Below are 12,051 nucleotides of genomic sequence, written 5' to 3' on the forward strand. Positions count from 1 at the left end.
AACCTCTGCTTCTATTTTCTGAAAGATAGATTGGAAAATAATTGCTATAATTTCTTTCCTAAATGTTTGCTAGAATTAACCTATAAGCCCATCTGGGTGGGTGTTTATATCATGGAGTTGTAAGAGTTCTCTATGTACTCTGGATATAAATACCTTATCAGATATATGACTTTGAAAGGTTTTCTTCCAGTCTATGGGCTGTCTTTTCACTTTGTTGATGATGTCTTTTGAAGTTGAATGCTTTTAATTTTTATTAAATATAATTTATCAATGTTTTATCATTTGTGATTTGAGCATCATATTTAAGAAACCACTGATTAACCAAGATCATGAAAATTTACTCCTATGCTTTCTTCTGAGAGTTTTATAGTATTAGTTCTTACATTTAGGTTTATGATACATTTTGTGTTAATTTTTGTATGATGTGAAGTAGGACGTGGCGGGGTGGTCCACATTCATTCATTTGGCATGTGGATATCCAGTTGTCCCAGAACCATTTTCTAAAAAGACTATTCCTTTCTCATTGATCAGCTGATAAGGGTTTATTTTTAGGCTCTTAATTCTATTCTGTTGTTCTGTATGATCTGTCCTTATGCCATCATCACCACACTGCTTTGATCACTGTAGCTTTGCAGTAAGTTTGGAAGTGAGAAGTGTGGCTGGGTGTGGTGGTGCATGTGTGTAATCCTAGCACTTTGGGAGGCCAAGGAGGGTGGATAACCTGAGGTTAGGAGTTTGAGACCAGCCTGACCAACATGGTGAAACCATCTCTACTAAAAATACAAAAAATCAGCCAGGCGTGGTGGCAGGTGCCTGTAATCCCAGCTACTCAGGAGGTTGAGGCAGGAGAATAGCTTGAACCCAGGAGGCGGGGGTTGCAGTGAGCTGAGACCATGCCACTGTAGTCCAGCCTGGAAGACAGAGTAAGACCCTATCTCAAAAAAAAGAGAAAGTGAGAAGTAAAAGTTCTCCATTCTGTACCTCATAAGTCATCTATTCAATACTTTAAAAAGTAGGAAATTAAATATAATACATTGGGTTGAATTATAACTTTTTTAAAATTTTGTGTGCTAAAAAGGAAAGGTTCTGATGTCTACGGCCCTGCTGACATCCCCTCAGCATGCAGAAGTGTTGTGACACCAACTGGATTCAGCCATGTGGCCATTTTCCTGGGTACCTGAGCCCACACAGTGCACTATATCCTGGGAACAAGCAGTCCAGCACATCAGGGAGGCTGCTCCCAGGATATAGAGAGCAGAGGCATGCACTCCCCAGACACTGAGAGCTGCCTGCCCAGGGCCATTGCCACTGGCAGAGACCCAGCTTGTCCGGCAATGGAGCTGCTGTACACCCTTATGCATGCACCACCTGAAAGTCAATGACTGACCTGCCCAGAGTCTGCTGCTGCCATTGCTGGTACCCATGCCACTGTCATGGCTGGTCCCCATGGCCCACCTGGCCCACTGCTGCCACTTCCCTGCTCATGTGCCTGAGGACTGGCTCACCAGGGGCCCATGCTGCCACTACCAGTGCTCACATGTTCCACCTAGGGACTAGCTTGACAGAGGACCCACTGCTGCCCCCACTAGTGGCTGCCCCCTGGGGGTCCAAGGACAAGCCTACCAGGCCTGCTGCCACTGTCATCCATGTTCCCACCACCTGGGGGCCTGATGACTGACCCACCAGGGGCTCTACTGCCCACGTGCCCTGCCCAAGGGCCTGAGGACTAGCCAGCCTAGCCACTGGTCATCCCAGTCCCCAGCAAAGTCTCACCACGACCTCCACAAATTGTAGCCAAAGCCACTGAGACATTCACAGATACCACTGGCATTGATACAGTCAAAGAAATCATATAAAGACTACACTATGGTGCCCACCCATAACTAAAGGCAAAGTGCCCTACCCACTGACACTACAGATACATCTACTGGAAAAACTAATTCCCTATGAAAGCTATTCCATAGAAGCGGAAGAAGCATCTGTTACATCAGATGTGCAGATATCAACATAAAAACACAAGAAACATAAAAAAGCAAGGAAACACAACACCTCCAAACAGACACACACACACACATGCACACACACACAAAATAATTCTCTAGTAACAGAACACAAAGAAAATAAAATTTATTAAATGCCTGAAAAGGATTTCAAAATAAAGATCTCAAGGAACACATGGAGATACAAGAGAACACAGGTAACAAAACAAAGATATCAGAAAAGCAATTCACAATCTGAATGGGAAATTAAACAGATAGATATATACATATAAAAAGAAGCAAACATAAATCCTGGAAATGAATAATTCAATAAATGAAATTTAAAAATACAAGATCTTCAAAACTGGACCAGATCAAGCTGAAGAAAGAATTTCTAAACTTGAAGACAAGTCTTTCGAAATAACCCAGTCAGTCAAAAGTAAAGAAAAAAAGAGAAATTTTAATGAAGAAAGTTTACATGACATATGGGAAAACATCAAGCAAACAAATATTTGAATTTTGGGAGTTCCAGAAGGAGAGGAAATGAGGAAAGGCAAAGAGAACCAATTTAATGAAATAGTCAAAAACTTCACAAGTCTTGGAAGAGATACAGACATCCAGACACAGGAAGCTCAAAGATCATCAAATAGATTCAACCTAAAAATATCCTCTCTTAGGCACATTATAGTGAAATTATCAAATGTCAAAGACAGAGAAAATGCTAAAAAACAACAAAAAAGCATCAAGTCACATATTAGCCCCTTCAGACTAACAGCAGACTTCTTAGCAGAAACATTACAGTCCAGGAGAGAATGGGATGATATATTCCACGTGCTGAAAGAAAAAACCTGCCAACCAAGGGTACTATACTCAGCAAAGCTATCCTTCAGAAATAAAAGAGTAGTCGTCTTTCCTACACAAGAAAAATGGAGGGTATTCATCACCGCTAGACCAATTCTACAAGGAATGCTTAAAGGAATCCTATATCTGGAAGTGAAAAGACAATACATATCATCATAAAAACACATGAAAGTCCAAAATTTGCTGGTACAGCAGATACACAAGTGAAAGGAAAGTAAAAAAGAATCAAACATGATGACTACAGAAAACCACCAAATCACAAAGATAAGCAACAAGAGAGGGAGAAAGGAACAAAGGATATACAAACCGATCAAAAAACAATTAACAAAATGACAAAAGTAAGTTCTCACCTACTATCAATAATAACCTTGAAGGCAAATGGCTTAAATTCCCTAATTTAAAAATACAGACTGCCCGGGCATGGTGGCTCATGCCTGTAATCCCAGCACTTTGGCAGGCCAAGGCGGGTGGATCACTTGAGGTCAGGAGTTTGAGACCAGCCTGGCCAACATGGTAAAACCCCGTCTCTACTAAAAATACAAAATTAGCTGGGTAAGTTGGCACATGCCTGTAATCCCAGCTATTCAGGAGGCTGAGGCAGGAGAATCACTTGAACCTGGGGGGCAGAGTTTACAGTGAGCTGAGATCGTGCCATTGTACTCCAGCCTGGGCAACAAGAGTGAAACTGTGTCTCAAAAATACTACTAATAATAAAACTAACTAACTAAATAAATAAAATATATAGACTGGCTGAATGGGTAAAAAAAAAAAAAAAAGTTAAGATTTGACTATATGCTGCCTACAAGAAACTTGCTTCACCTGAAAAGACACACAAAAACTGAATGTGAAGAAATGGAAAGACATTGCACACAAATGGAAACCAAAAGCATGCAAGAGTAGCTATTCATACATCAGACAAAATAAACTTTAAGTCAAAAACCATAAAAGGAGACAAAGAAGGCCATTATATAAATTGATAAAGGGATAAATTCAGCAAGAGGATATAACAATTATAAATATATATGCATCCAACACCAGAGAACCTAGATATATAAAATAAATATTATTAGAACTTAAGAGATAAGTTCCATTGGTCTGAAAAGGCCTTTTTGAGAAAACCAAAAGGAGAGATAGACTCCAACACAATAATAGTTGGGGACTTCACCACCCTACGTTCAGTATTGGAGAGGTCATCTAAAAAGAAAATCCACAAAGAAACTTCAGACTTATACTGCACTCTAGACCAAATGGACTTAACAGATATTTATAAAACATTTCATCTAACTGCGGTAGAATACACATTCTTCACTTCAGTAATATGAACCTTTCTCCAGGATAAATCATATGTTAGGTCACAAAAACAAATTTCAACAAGCATGAGGAAACAGCGAACATACCCAAATTCGGGACATTCTACACATTAGCCAAGTACTCTTCAAAATGTCAGTGTCAAAAGACTCAGGAACAGTTCCTCGTTATAGATTAAAGAAGCATGGCAACTGAAGGCAACACTGGATCTTGGATAATCTTTTGTTATAGGGGCAGTAGTAGGACAATTAGTGAAATCTGAATTTGATCTATAGATTGGATAACAGCATATTAACACTGATTTCCCTGATTTTGATCATTGTACTGTGGTTAGGTAAGAACATTCCTTGCTTTTAGAAATACACACCAAAACATTAAGGGTAAAATGGGCATGACATCTAACTTTTAACTTGTCCAGAAAAAAAAAAGTGTCTGTGTGTATGAGTGAGTGTGCATGTGTGGGAAAGAGAGGAGGGAGAGGCAAATGTATAAAATATTAACATTTACAGAACTGCGGTAAAGAATATCTGGAAATTCTCTGTACTCTTTTGCAACTTTTCCTTAAGCCTGATATTATGTCAAAATTTAAAATAAACATTTTAAAGTTACTGTTCGGTGAGTCGTTCCCTTTGTACCTTTATCCCAACTACCCAGCTGGCTCTAGAAAGTTTCTTCCTTGAGTCTGCATCTGTTTTTTGTTTTGTTTTGTTTTTTGGAGACAGAGTCTCATTCTGTTGCGCAGGCTGGAGTACAGTGGCACAATCTTGGCTCACTGCAACCTCCGCCTCCCTGGTTCAAACCATTCTCCTGCCTCAGGCTCCCAAGAAGGAGCTTGGATTAGGCACCCACCACCATGCCCGGCAAATTTTTGTATTCTTAGTAGACACGGGGTTTTGCCATGTTGGCCAAGCTGGTCTCAAACTCCTGACCTCTGGTGATCTGCCCATCTTGGCCTCCTAAAGTGCTGAGTGGCGTGAGCCACCACGCCCGGCCTTGAGTCTGCATCTGAACAGGGCTAATTACTGCTATTTGTCTTACATACCCCTTTGAGGATCTGATAAAGCTTCAGGCCCTCTCCCCAGAAATACATACTCATATATACTTGCCTTTGCATACAACCACCTCAGATTAAGAACCCTGACTTGGGAGACCAGCAAACAAATATCTAAACAAGAGGTTTAGAGGTCCCACCAGCAAAGTGAATGGGAAGTATATGACTGGGCTCTGAATCATGAGTCCCTATTCAATGTTCAAGGGCCTCTTTGGCCTTGGATGATTTCTTCCTACATCCTACACACTTCTGCAGATAGGGAGGGGGCTGGCTGGGAGGTCCATTCTAGCCTGGACTTCGATGCTATCTTCTGCTTACTATCTGTGCATCCTTGGGGAGTTACTTAACCTCTGAAGCCTCAGTTTTCTCTTCATAAAATAGAGGCAATTACAGGACCACCTCATAGAGCTGCTGGAGAAAGAAGAGTTCAGAAATTAGAGCTTCCATTATTTTTGCATTTTTAGCACCTAATATTGTCTGCTTAATGCTTTGTGGCCTTTGCTGTTTTTACCAAGCCCAGCCTTGCATTGGCTCTGCAAGAGCTGAATAGTGTCTACTCCTCAGTGGTAAGCAACTACTGTACTCAGAGGCATGAGGCCACAGCCTAAGGCTTAATCACAAGGGCCCATGTTGCCAACAATCTTTGCTTCCTCAAGACCCTCTAAGATCAGGCTTTTGCTTTTTATCCCACTTGGAGCCTAATGTCCTTCGCTGGACATATCTTTTCATTTAATTGAACCTTTAGCAATATTCAGTTTAACTGGAATACTAGACATTTTGGGCAAATGTGAACATATTAGTACCATGTTTGCTTTTCAACTGTCATTTATCTTCAATTCAAAATTCTCTTTCTCAGAATGAAATGAATTATAAAGTGTCACTCAAAGTGAAAACAGGTCTGTCTTGAACTCCTTGAATATTCATTAGGAGGAAAAGAATGAAATTTCAGATTGGTGGTGCACATTTGTGTGTGTGCATGTGCATACACTCACTCTCTCTCTCTCTCTGGAGGCTCCTAGAGTGTCCCAAACCATAAGCTAAAACTGCCCGTCTTCTTAGGGTTTCAGCTCTACCCAAAGCTTTGGAGTAGAGTTAAAATCCATTTTAATATTAAAACAAATCAGATACACTTAAAGAGCAGAATATAACATACCTGTAATTTTTTGTTTGCTTTTTTGAGACGGAGTCTCACTCTGCTGCCCAGGCTGGGAGTGCAGTGGCACAATCTCGGCTCAGTGCAACCTCCACCTGCTGGGTTCAAGCAACTCTCTTGCCTCAGCCTCCTGAGTAGCTGGAATTACAGGTGCGCACCACCACGCCTAGCTAAGTTTTGCACTTTTAGTAGGGACAGGGTTTCACCATGTTGATCAGACTGGTCTGACTCCTGACGTCAGGTGATCCACCCTCCTCGGCATCCCAAAGTGCTGGGATTACAGGTGTGAGCCAGGGTGCCTGGCCCATAGCTGTAATTTTTAATAATGAAACCTCAAAGGACATAAGTTCTTGCCAGGTCATAGCTGGTGCCTCCTTCTGTGTTGGGGTTTTTGTAGGGCAAGGCTGGTTTAGCTCTCTGGGAAGGGGAGGAAAGCGGTAAGCTATCCAGAGGACTTGTTCTCCAGAGGCAAGCCATCACTGCTTTGGGGATCTTGGCAACTGAGCGTCTCTATGTGCCCAGGCCTCAGTCAAGTGCTGGGGAGGACAAGAGCAGCCTCAGTTCCCAGGGAGCCCAAAACCTGGTTAATACAGACAACAGCACCTACCCCTGCACAGAAGAGCCATTGCAGACACTGATACAAGCTAGCATTTTAGCAAATAAAGGCATTATTATTTGCCGAGTAAAATGTAATGTGGGGAAGCATCAGCACATGGTCTCTCATATAGTTCTCTAAATTTAGTTTATCTAACATTAAACTTCAATGGTTTCAAAAATTTTGTAACAGAATTTTGATCAAGTTGCTTCCATTTTTAAAGCTAGATCTGTCTTTAAAAACAAATAGCTGCCAGGTGTGGAGGCTCATGCCTGTAATTCCAGCACTTTGGGAGGCCGAGGTGGGCGGATCACGAGGTCAGGAGATCGAGACCATCCTGGCTAACACGGTGAAACCCCATCTCTAATAAAAATAGAAAAAAAATAGCCAGGTGTGGTGGTGGGCGCCTGCAGTCCCAGCTACTCGGGAGACTGAGGCAGGAGAATGGAGTGAACCTGGGAGGCAGAGCTTGCAGTGAGCCGAGATCCGGCCACTGCACTCCAGCCTGGGCGACAGAGCGAGACTCCGTCTCAAAAAATAAATAATTAAAAATAAAAATAAATAAATAAAATAAAAACAAACAACTTACAAATGCCATAAACCTTAAAGAACACAGAATAGGCCAGGTGCAGTGGCTCATGTCTGTAATGCCAGCATTTTGGGAGGCTGAGGTGGGCTGATCACCTGAGGTCGTAAGTTTGAGACCAGCCACGGCCAACATGGCAAAACGCCATCTTTACTAAAAATACAAAAAATTAGGCCGAGTGCGGTAGCTCTCGCCTGTAATCCCAGCACTTTGGGAGGCTGAGGCAGGAGAATTGCTTGAACCTGGGAGGCTGAGGCTGCAGTGAGCCGAGATCATGCCACTGCACTCCAGCCTGGGCAACAGTGTGAGACTCCGTCTCAAAAAAAAACAAAAACCAAAAAACAAAAAAATTAGCCGCGTGTGGTGGTGGGAGGCTGTAATCCTAGCTACTTGAGAGGCTGAGGCAGAATTGCTTGAACCTCAGAGGCAGGGGTTGCAGTGGGCCGAGATGGTGCCATTGCACTCCAGCCTGGGCAACAGATCGAGACACTGTCTCAAAAAAAAAAAAAAGAACACAGAATATTCCCTTGCAATCCCTTCCATCTGTGGCCTAGCCTTGGCATTACTCTCTAACCATTAGCCCTACTTTACTATCTGTGCATCCTTGGGGAGTTTCTTTACCTCTCGAGCCTCACTTTTCTCTTCTATAAAATGGAGGCAACTACAGGACCACCTCATGGAGTTGCTGAGACAATGTCTCTGAGAATGTCCTTCGGCTGTTACTGGATAGCAGAGGTGGCCCATAAGCATTCTCCCCGAGTCATGGGGCACAAATAAAAGAGTATATGTGCCACATACTGGACACGCCAGAAGGATGAACGCACCCACTTAGAGCTTAGTGAAGAAAACCATTTTTACATTCTTAGGAGAAAGTAAAATAATGTACTAAATATTGAATTTATATATCATTTTCAAGTAAAATCTCTTCAAATATTTTCATGAGAAACTTGATCTGGTTTTCATGGACATTTAAAAAGTATCAGATATTACCCTTGAAACGATTGCATACAATTCCTAATCACGAGCTTTTTTTTTTTTTTTTCTTAAGACAGAGTCTCACTCTTTCATCCAGGCTGGAGTGCAGTGGCGTGATCTGGGCTCACTGCAAGCTCCACCTCCTGGGTTCAAGTGATTCTCCTGCCTCAGCCTCCCCAGTAGCTGGTACTATAGGCGCCCGCCACCACGCCCGGCTAACTTTTTGTATTTTTAGTAGAGACGGGGTTTCACCGTGTTAGCCAGGACGGTCTCAATCTCCTAACCTTATGATCCGCCCGCCTCGGCCTCCCAAAGTGCTGGGATTACAGGCGTGAGCCACCACGCCCGGCAATCACAGATGTTAACAATTCTCTCTTCTAGTTCTTGATTGTTACCAATGAGAAATATTGACAAAAGTAGGTGATAAAATATTTAACCCTCCTGGCTGGGCACGGAGGCTCACACCTGTAATCCAGCATTTTGGGAGGCAGAGGTGTGTGGATTACCTGAGGTCGGGAGTTTGAGACCAGCCTGGCCAATATGGTGAACCCTGTCTCTACTAAAAATACAAAAAGATTAGCAAGGTGTGGTGGCATGCACCTGTAATCCCAGCTACTCAGGAGGCTGAGGCACGAAAATGGCTTGCACCTGAAGGAGGAGGCTGCAGTGAGATGGCGCCACTGAAACCCAGACTGGGAGACAAAGACACTGTCTCAAAAATAAAAAATAGATAAATTTTTAAAAATTTAACCTTCCTTTCTTTAGAATCTGAAAATTTCTAAGACTTGAAACTAGAAGTCTTAGCAGTCCATCTCTTTTTCTAATGGACAAATGTAACGTTGATAATTGTGAAAATGTGAATGGTATGAATCCAAAAGACTTTTTTTCAAGTCATGTGTTTTTAAGTGGCAGGAAAGCTCTAAACTAGGGGTTTCAAATCCCCAGACCATGAACCAGTACTGTCTGTGGCTTGTTAGGAACGGGGCTGCACAGCAGGAGGTGAGCAGTAGACAAGTGAGCAAAGCTTCATCTGTATTTACAGCCGCTCCCCATCGCTCGCATGATCACCTGAGCTCTGCCTCCTGTCAGATCAGCAGTGGCATTAGATTCTCACAGGAGTGTAAACCCTATTGTGGACTGCATATTTAAGGGATCTAGGTTCTCCTTATGAGATTAGATTCTCCTTATGAGAATCTAATGCCCTATGATCTGTACTGTCTCCCATCACCCCTAGATGGGACCATCTAGCTGCAAAAAAGCAAGCTTAGGGCTCCCACTGATTCTACCTTATGGTGACTTTTATAATTATTTCATTATATATTTCAATGTAATAATAATAAAGTGCACAATAAATGTAATGTGCTTGAATCATCCTGAAACCATTCCCCCCTCAACCCCAGTCCATGGAAAAATTGTCTTCCACAAAACTGGTATCTGGTGCCAAAAAGGTTGGGGACCACTGCTTTAAGCCATAGGATGTGTTCAGTAAAGTGGTCTCCCTGCAGCCAGCTTGGAAGCTACAAAAGCCACAGACAATCCAGTGTGTGTGAGGCTGTGACCTGGGCCTCCAGAAAGCCTCCCTGACCTTCCTAGTCCGCCCCACCAGCCACCCCTGGCCGCACAGGAATTCCTCGGGAGGCAGCTCCATCCTTGCCCAGGCTGACAATGTGGGCCGCATGTGGTGAGCTCCAGGAGCTGCTCACATCTGCTGCTTATGGGACCACCAGGCAAGCCATCAGACCCCATTCTGCCCAGCCCTGAGGCGGCTGCATGCAGGAGCTGGTGGTTAGATTTCCAAAGTCATTATTAAAAGTTAAATTATATACATTTACAATTATATCAATCATATTTAAAATCAATACTCAAAACGGACTAAATGTCAGCCAGGTGCAGTGGCTCATGCCTGTAATCCCAGCACTTTGTGAGGTGGGAGGATTGCTTGAGGCCAGGAGTTTAAGACCACTTGGCCAACACAGCAAGACCCTATCTCTGTAAAATACAAACAAACAAAACAACTTACTACATGACAATTATGTGACTGCTTGTTACTATAACCTGTGCTTCTGAGGTAACTTACATCTATTGTTTCTGTGTGACAGAAATACAATATAATGGTGGCTACTATATACATCTTTCTACCTCTGGGTTTAGTGACATCACATTGGTAGCTTGAAAATTGGCCGTGGTATTGGGTGCGGTGGCTCACGCCTGTAATCCCAGCACTTGGGAAGGCCAAGGTGGGTGGATTACCCGAGGTCGGGAGTCCGAGACCAGTCTGGCCAACATGGTGATATCCCATCTCTACTAAAAATACAAAAATTAGGCTGGGGGCAGTGGCTCACACCTGTAATCCCAGCACTTTCTGAGGCCGAGGCGGGTGGATCATGAGGTCAGGAGATCGAGGCCATCCTGGCTAACATGGTGAAACCCCGTCTCTACTAAAAATACAAAAAATTAGCTGGGTATGGTGGTGGGCACCTGTAGTCCCAGCTACTTGGGAGGCTGAGGCAGGGGAATGGCATGAACCTGGAAAGCGGAGCTTGCAGTGAACTGAGATCGTGCCACTGCACTCCAGCCTGGGCGACACTGTGAAACTCTGTCTCAAAAAAAAAATACAAAAATTAGCTGGGTATGGTGGTCGTGGTGGCACACGCCTGTAATCCCAGCTACTTGGGAGGCTGAGGCAGGAGAATCACTTGAACACGGGAGGTGGAGGTTGCCGTGAGCCAAGATCGTGCCATTGCACTCCACCCTGGGTGACAAGAGCAAAACTCTGTCTCAAAAAAAAAAAAAAAGAAAAAGAAAAAGAAGATTGGCCATAGTAACAGTATTTCACCATGGAAATCAGTAAACACGACAAATCAGGGGCTTGGTTTACTGCTCCCCCTCTCCCCGCCTCACCCCCCGTCTGTGGTCATTTATCAGCACATTACTGACCGCACCCAGTGCGGACAAACCCCAGGAGCTCTGGCTGTCCCAAGGGCTGAGGGGATTCACACGTGACGCACCTGGAACCTGCTCTGCTGGACAGAATGTTTGTTGGGTCTTCGGCGTTTCTAGGTGGACTTCGTCACCATGCTTGGGCCAATGGCCTTCCAGACCTATGCTCTGATGTCACCTGCAATAAAATTCCACCTTATACAAGCAGCAAAGCTACAGGGGAAGACTGAGCTGCCCTTCACACACGTGGGCTTACCTGGAGCCATTCCATCTGTGACAGCACAAACTGTCCATCTTCCAGCCTCTTAACCTGAGCAGCCATCAGTCTTTTCCTTCAGCTCATAAAACTGAAATTTTACTGCAGTCTTTGGTTACTTTTGTAGAGATTCTTCTGGCATGGGGTAACCTGTATATAATGTTGTAAGGTTCTAAGAGGCTAAGAGCTGCCTTTACCTATCCAGGCAAAGAGAAGGGGCTGAGTGCAATGAGAAACACTTATGATTTGTGATAAACAGAAAGTTTCCATGCCTATAATATTTAAAAAGTGAAAAAAACAAGAGGCATTACTGAGGTCTCTCATCACATTGAACTCCTGGTACACAC

Source organism: Macaca mulatta, chromosome 10 (genome assembly GCF_049350105.2).
Source record: "Macaca mulatta isolate MMU2019108-1 chromosome 10, T2T-MMU8v2.0, whole genome shotgun sequence".
NCBI classification, from domain to species: Eukaryota; Metazoa; Chordata; class Mammalia; order Primates; family Cercopithecidae; genus Macaca; species Macaca mulatta.